The sequence below is a fragment of the Nilaparvata lugens genome, chromosome 13 (genome assembly GCF_014356525.2).
Source record: "Nilaparvata lugens isolate BPH chromosome 13, ASM1435652v1, whole genome shotgun sequence".
Classification (NCBI taxonomy): domain Eukaryota; kingdom Metazoa; phylum Arthropoda; class Insecta; order Hemiptera; family Delphacidae; genus Nilaparvata; species Nilaparvata lugens.
This window is the reverse complement of record NC_052516.1, coordinates 2083858-2091353: the sequence shown is the minus strand read 5'-3', so window position 1 is coordinate 2091353 and position 7496 is coordinate 2083858. Positions and strand designations below refer to the sequence as shown.

Genomic DNA, 7496 nt, shown 5'->3' with positions numbered 1-7496 from the left:
AATTCGGGGAAGAAACAGTTTTTGGCTGTGCCTGTTAGTCCTTCCCCAATCATTTAAAGAATTGTGTTCGGTTCATCAAAAGTCAATAAATAAATATAACGAGCGAAGCTCGGTGCCCCGATATTTAATATGAATCATGAATCTATTTTGAGGTATTTTTTCATTTATTTCTCTAGACTCTAGTAATGCACAATTATTGAACTTATATGAGAAGGCACAACAGGCTTATGCCCAAAACGGTCCCTTTTCAAATTTATACTACAGTCCAAATCAAAATCAAGGTTAAGCTACTATCACTCATTGAAATATCCATTTACACTTCGCTTGATAAAAAATATAAATGTATCTCCAACATTTTTAACATTGCAAAACTAATGTCATTAATTGTGAATGTTATACTAGACCAACTAACTTGAGGTTGGTTCCAAAATAAAGTTCAACGAAAATAGGCTAATCAAAAACGGAAAATCCACTTAAAAGGATTTGATAGAAGTAGTTTTGAACAGTTATAAGATTAAACACTAAAAACATCACAATCTCTTCCAACATAATAATGAAACATGACACTGATATAGACTAACACATAGGGTTGTTGAACTTTGTTTTGAAACCAACCACGAGTTAGTTGGTCTAGTATAATATTCACAATAAATGACATTAGTTTTGCAAATTAAAATATTCCAATGTAGGCCTACTGTGCTACTGTATAGAAAGAATCAATAATGTATAGTGTAATAATAGTAATAATTTCTGTGATTGCCAATGGATTGTAACCAGAGGAGTTTATTGACAAAACATATACATAATTGTTATATTATACATACAAAATTGCTAATACTAAACTTAGTTCTAATATTATTATGATACCCCACTATAATAATGGACTATGTGTCGGGGTGGTCATAATATTCTTTTCTAAACCAGAACTAAGAAACAGAAATAAGATTAAGGATACAAGAGTTTAACAAACTGTCTAAGGAAACAGGATACGGAAACAGGATAAGGAGACAGAATAGGAAGTATATAGTAGGAGAAAATTCTTGTGAAACAAGTTGTAACTACAAGGAAAATTGACAGTTTTCTTCTGAATTATAACAAGGTAAGAGGAAGTGTCACGTTGTGAAGTAAGAGGAAAATAGGCTAATCAAAAATCAAGACAGTTATAGGGAAATTCTCATTTTTTATTCCCTGAATAATCAAGAATTTCAGACAGGGATTCCCATTTTCTTTTAATTCCCTAATTCAGTCAGCATTTCATATAAATCAATATCAATACATCACATCTAATCAATGCTGAAAGTTGTAACTGAATTTCACTAAACACGATTCCATTATAAATGTATGTAAAAATTGAAAAATGAAAGTAGGCCACCCTTTTGTCAACTTTATTTTATTTCTTACAACATGTTTCAACTTATAATTTGATTTCAAGGCTGTGAAAAGCTAAAAATGAACTTTCTACTGGTAATATTCTTCAAAGTTTTTCGATTTGTATATCATCAAGCTATCAAAATGAAAAAGTTTTCTCAGGAAAACATTTTTTTCCGATCATTACTTTTTGAGATAAGAGCGCCTAAAGTTTAAATTTTTTGGACAGAACATTTCAAGTACGGTAAGAGATAAATCCATGAGATTTAGAAGATAGATTCTTCATGGTATTTGTTGATCTAATAAAACAAAAATTTCCTGAAAATATTAATTTTTGAGAAAGTTATTCAATTTACTAAAACTGAACAAAAATAACTTTCAGTTGTTATTTTTGGTAAATTGATTTTTCATTTTCAACTTTTTCATTTTGATAGCTTGATGATATACAAATCGAAAAACTTTGAAAAATATTACCAGTGGAAAGTTCATTTTAAGCCTTTGCACAGTCTCTAAGTGAGGGAGTATAAATAATTTATATAGCCCAAGTAATGTAATATTACAATATCATTTCGTTATAGAACTAACTTAGTATGAGAGGTTAAGTATAAGGATCGTTTCTCTTCATTGATAAAGATTTCACAAAATTAACTGACCCAGAGAAGATTTCTTATCAAAAAATTGAAATTAACTTCAATTGTTAGAAAAAGTTTGACAACTGATAACAATAATAGACAGGCTTTCTAAAAATGTTATCACAAAAAATGAATCAAGAAAAGTTGAAAAGTGTGGGAAATGAAATCAAAGAAATTGAGCCTAACACAATATGAATGATCCGTTACTAATTAGGAGATAGATTACTGACCAAGACAAGAAAAAAATTATTTCTGAGAGAGTTATCAAATATCTCAGAATTTTACCATATCTGACTAAAAAAATGTTCGTCTATTCTGTAATGAGATTCACGCTATAAAGTGTGTGAAAATGATAGAACGGCAGAGTTGCCAATTCTCTGTTACCAGCGCCTTCTATATACCGGTAGAAGGTAGATGTGATTCAAGTTATTACGGTAATCTAATGTAATATCAATTATTGTTGATAGTTGTTGAATAATAATCAACTCCATGTTGAATATATTTTATTCGCCAAGAAAATTCATCCCGGTTATCTGATGACTGATGTAATATCGATTATTGTATAACTAGCAGGTAACCCGTGCTTCGCAAGGGTCTTTCTTAAAACTTGACGTAATGAAATCTAGATGAATTCAAAATAGGCCTATAAGAATCCTCGGTTGATTAATAATTTATATGCTGCATTTCAAGTGAATCATGTAATATCGATTATTGTATAACTAGCAGGTAACCCGTGCTTCGCAAGGGTCTTTCTTAAAACTTGACGTAATGAAATCTAGATGAATTCAAAATAGGCCTATATGAATCCTCGGTTGATTAATAATTTATATGCTGCATTTCAAGTGAATCAGTATGACCACCTTTTAATTAAAAAAAGAAGTTGGATTCAAAATGGCGGAAAAAATTTGGGTTTGACGGAAAACCTGTTTTTATCATTCGAAAAGGATCCCCAATCATACCTATCTTCCCTTTTAATAGAAATCTTCTGCTGCTTCTATACAAACTGGAAGCATGACAAATAATTGAAAACTTGACAAACTGAAAACTTGATGTAATCAAATCTTGAAGAATTAAAATTGGTCTATAACCACCCTCGGTTAAGCAAGAATCTATATGCAAAATTTCAAGTTAATCAGTCCAGTAGTTCTGACGTGATAATGCGTCAAACATAATTTCCCTATACTTTACATCTGTATAGGCTACGTTTATAATCCAGTTCTTTCCTTTATTATAGTATAGAATATGATACATTAATGGATGATCATTGTTATTTTACTAAAAGATAGAATAAGTTGAATAGTTTCCCTTTCAGAGGGAGTTTTGACAACCCACAAAACTCATTTTTCATTTTGAAGATATAACGAAAAGGTGCATATGACTTATTTTTTGCTCAGTTGCAAAATACCCCTCATTCCAATATTAAAATTTCGACTGACTGTACAGTGAGTCAGTCATTCTATCAGGGCTCGAATAATTTTGAATTTTTAATTAAATAAAATGGAAGAATATATTTCTTTATGTAAATAACAACACCTTCATTCAAAGACATATTAACTGCATGCGTTTTCATATTGCCTATACAGCATTGATGAAACTGTAGACGTTTATTTAGAACTTTGTCTCAAAAATTGTTTCTAGCTGAAAAATTAATAATCCGTGCCACGTGTAGGCCTAAACATTGCATCAGGAAAACGAAGTTTCAAAACTATGTTTTTCAGGTAGAAAGCAATATAGAAACAGATGTTCCTTTTTTATTTCGACCATATGATTTGGTGATTTTTTAATGAAATCAATAATGTACCATTATTGAGTTTTAAACATTAATTCTGAAAAATCTAGAAGGAAAATTGAAATTTGGGCTTCCAGGTGCACGAGATTGATATTTTTAGAATCTATGTGCAAAATTTGGAGATCTAAATCATTCCCGTTTTTCCGGTATGCAATCCACAAGTTGACATGTTTTGATGCGAACAAACACAACCCTATACTCTCTCTTATTATATAGATGATGAACTCTATCTCAAATATAATATTTTATACGCCAAGAAAATAATGATATTTTCTCATTATCTCATAATAAATATTATTTATGATTGACAAAGAGTATTTTGGTAGTTTATTATATTATACTCTTCATATCCAACAAACAAATGGCAACAGTACGGAGCTAGAAAAGGATGGAGCTGTTTGCTTTGTCTATGGAAGACAAGGATGGCAAACCAGTTTCAATGTAAGTGCTGACTTTATAACGTTAATCTCGCTATAGAAAACTGATAAAGAGATTGAGAAGGAATAATATATTATTAAAGTAATTGAATGAACTTGATTGGAGTGAAACTTTATTTATCCTCACAGTAATTAATTTCAAGATAAGGAGTGTAAACATAACCTATTTTTGGACAATTTCTGTCTATATTTGGGGAAGGAACAGTTGTGGGCTTTAAGCCTGTTGTTCCTCTCCCAATCATTCATAGTTGACAATTATATTGTAATCTATTATATTATATTGTATCTATTAATGTAGAAATAAATAAATATATTCTTTTATAAAGAGCTAGCTCCGCAAGGGTCTATTTTAAAACTTAACAAACTGAAAACTTGACGTAATGAAATTTTGAAGAATTGTTAATTGGCCTAAAACCATCCTCGGTAAATTAAAATCAGTGTCAATTAAGAATCTTTATGCAAAATTTCAAGTTGATCAGTTGAGTAGTTCAGACGTGATGATGCGTCCATTCGTGAATTTCCTATCCCGTACGTGTATAAACCCCAAACGTGTATGAGCCAATTTTTTCCTTTATTATAGATTGGCGAAAACTTGGAACTTAGTTTTCAAGGTTCAATAGAAAAATAAACAAAAACAACAACAATTCATAATTGAATACACGTGCATTATAATCTCAAGAAAACACTGAAGCGAGATCAACTTTAAACTGTCAGTATTGTTTTAATGGGAAGCATTGATGTTCTTTATAGTCAAGACAGTTTAAAGTGGATCTCACTTTCGGAGAAGACACGTGTTAACTCACTGATTATGATGAAATAAATTTGACAGTTGTTGTAACACAAAAATTTAGCTGAAACTGTGAGAAAAACTATTTTTATTTGAAAGATGGATAAAAAAATTGGAGAAAAAATATGCTGATGTTGGTTGAAAAAAAAAATGAATGAATCGAAATTTGAATGGAATTTTACAATCGTAAATGAAGGCCAATTTGTCAAATTGATGAAGTTTACAAATTTGGCTTGAGCTACAAATTCATTACATAACAGTATCAATGAACCAAATTATTGTTTATCAAGTTTTTACTTTCCTTGCCCTATTACCATAGGTAAGGAAAGTATTGCTTTCCGAAAAAAATTAAGGTACCCCAATTTCTAAATTTCTATACGTTTCAAGGTCCCCTGAGTCCAAAAAACTGGTTTTTGGGTATTGTCTGTATGTGTGTGTGTATGAGTGTATGTGCGTTGTGTACACGATATCTCATCCCAATTAACGGAATGACTTGAAATTTTGAACTTGAGGTCCTTTCACTATAAGGATCCGACACGAACAATTTCGATCAAATGCAATTCAAGATGTCGGCTAAAATGGCGAAAATGTTGTCAAAAACAGGGTTTTTCGTGATTTTCTCGGAAACGGCCAACGATTTTGATCAAATTCATACCTAAAATAGTCATCGATAAGCTCTATCAACTTCCACAAGTCCCATATCTGTAAAAATTTCAGGAGCTCCCCCATCATGCAGATAGATTCCCAATTATCAGGCTTCAGATACAATTGAAACAAAAAAAATCAAGTGGAGTAGATTGAGCATGGAACTCTATAATTAATGTTCAGTAACATTTCCACCTAAAATTGAAAATAAGCTTTAAATTCGAGAAAATGTGATTATTCAATTGCAACTTATTGTTGATTCTATTAAATCATTCACTATGAAGCAGACCTCATGTGTGTCTCCAGCGTTATTGCCCTGTCACCAGCTGGCTCAAATCTTTGAATAGTAGACTTGAGATGCGCGGGAACACTAGCGTCAGGTGATCAATTTTCATAACGGCAAGGAAAGTTGTGTGAGTGCGCCACACCAGATTTTTGTTATTAAAACTTCATATTCTAAATTGAGATGATATTTAGTTTCTAATTAGATTCATATGTTGGATTTAGAAGCTATTGACTCAAGTTGATTTTACGTAAGTTGAGAAATATCTCTCCGACTTGATTTAAGTAAAACGGCTAGATGTCTAATATTCTAGTCTCTGCCCATGAGAGTAGAGTTTAAACATCATTGGTGATCACAGCTGATTGATTGCCAATCATAAGGCCTGACCCGGGACTTCCAATATAGGAGCAGAGAGAACTCCTATAATTGCTATTATTAATTCTGTGATAGGAGGTAGTATCACAGAATTAATAATAGGAGTTTTATTATAATTCTTGTTTTATTATTTCATTATTAATAGTTTTATTATTGGAGAATTATAGAAGTTTTCTCTGGTAGTATATAGGAGGTCCTGCCTGACCTATATTATAGATTCTTCTGCTCAATTATAAAATATAAGACGAGACATCTACATTGGCAGTCACTCTGCATCTCTTGCGATTTTATGTCAATAAATATTTTATTTTTTATTTATGTATGTTTAAGTTTTAGTTTACAAGGAATAAACTTGATGATGGTGTAACAACTGAAACTAGTATCTCAAATTGTTACAATAAATTGGTGGTATGACAATATCAAGTCGTTTTCATTCAATATGAATTTCTACCACAGCAACATAGAAAATTCAGAGGTTGGAAACTAACTAAATTTCTTTAGCGAGGTCCACGTTATAATGGCTGTATTTGATTAACATTGGTGTTGCTATCCTTGTCTATCATTCAACAAAACAGATAGCGCTATCCTTTTCTGCCTCAGCAACGTTTCCAGATCGTTTTGTAGCCATTTAGAAGAATTATTACCAAAATATTTAATCTCAATGCTGAAAATTGAATCTAAATGCTTCAATCATTGAGAAATATATTTTCTCGATGAATAGAAAAAATTGATTATTTTAAACAAGGATGAACATTTAACATTACATCAGATATACCGGTATCTATAGAAGTCACTGCCTTCCAGATCGTTTTGTAGCCATTTAGAAAAATAAATTACCAAAATATTTCATCTTAATTTTTAAAATTTATTATTCAATCATTGAGAAATATAATTTCTTGATGAATAAGAAATAATCATTGATTATTTCAAACGAAAATGAACATTTACATTACATCAAATATACCGGTATCAGGTATCCTCTATAGAAGGCAGTGACAAGGCAGATAATCGGCAACGTTGTCCTCCTATCTTTCTCCACTGCCATTATAGCGTGGACCTCACTATTCATTTGTATAATGGGAGTGGAGAATGATAAGAGAAAAAACGTTGCCGATCCTCAGCCTTGTCAATGCCTTTTATAGACGGTAGCTGATACAGGTTTATTGATGTAATATTAACT

At 31.2% G+C, this 7496-nt stretch overlaps 1 protein-coding gene across 6 annotated transcripts in view; it reads right to left on the bottom strand.

The window, feature by feature from the left end:
* Positions 1–7496, bottom strand: part of LOC111057847 (cystinosin homolog) — a 68197-nt gene that overhangs the window by 36089 nt on the left and 24612 nt on the right. The gene's annotated exons all lie outside the window — the stretch shown is intronic.